Source organism: Halyomorpha halys, unplaced genomic scaffold, assembly GCF_000696795.3.
Source record: "Halyomorpha halys isolate HHAL.00 unplaced genomic scaffold, Hhal_1.1 Scaffold161.1, whole genome shotgun sequence".
NCBI classification, from domain to species: domain Eukaryota; kingdom Metazoa; phylum Arthropoda; class Insecta; order Hemiptera; family Pentatomidae; genus Halyomorpha; species Halyomorpha halys.
In genome coordinates, this window is record NW_027105190.1 from 22,571 (window position 1) to 23,607 (window position 1,037).

The following is a 1,037-nucleotide window of genomic DNA, read 5'->3' on the forward strand; positions in this document are numbered from 1 at the left end:
CGTGACCTTATATTGTAAACTGTTTTTAGAGTTCTACTACTGGGTAGTTTCTCTACATCCTGTATCGTATCATTATGTCATTATGATCAAATTTACTGGTTGTATTTTTTTATACAGTTGTAAATATCAATAAATAAAAAAAAAAAATAATAAAAATAAGGTTTTCAAATTAGGTATTTCAAATGGGTGGGACAACAGATGAGATTATTTTATTGTGCCTACTTATAAATTATTCATCTCTTCTAAGCCCATAAAATTTAGAAACAAGCATATTAAAAACGGTGTAACAAGAATATAGTATTGTATGTTACTAATACATGTGTGTTTGTATTCAATTAACTTATAGTACAAGAGATGCTTATCTAATGAGTAAAAAAAAAAAAAACCAAGGACGAATGATATGGGAATTAAATTTACTTTTTTGATTTACTCGGCTCTTAATAGTACAATTAATGGAATATTTACAACTAAATGCAAAACGGTACTAAAAAGGGAACGGAAGATGCATATTACGAAACCATTATGAATATTTAATTGTGAGGAAATAAATAATTAGAAGATTTCAAACACCAAGCCTCTTGGGTCCAAAATATGGGCAAACAACTCACCTGTTAATTATTTCACCAATTAAGATATTATTAATACAGGGAAAAACAAGATCATACACATGCAAATAAAATACAGCACACACATGGTAACAGAAAAAAAAAAAAAAAAAAAATACATCACTCAAAGATATGAATATTTTCATCACTCAATGGATGAGTTATCTCTTAAAGTTATGTACTATTCTGTTGATGTGTTTTATTTTGCCTGTAAATGTAGCCCGTATTAATGCAAAATTAAAATGTAAAATTTCAATTATTACTTACATTTAGTAGATTAAATTTTTTTTTTCTACAATTTCTAAAGAAAAAATAAATCTCTCTATTGGTCATTTTCTGACAATTCAATTTAGTCTCTTTTTGCTCTTTCATAATGCATATTTAATTATTTTAGGTAAATTAAACCTTTCCTATTTTAATTTTTACCATCTG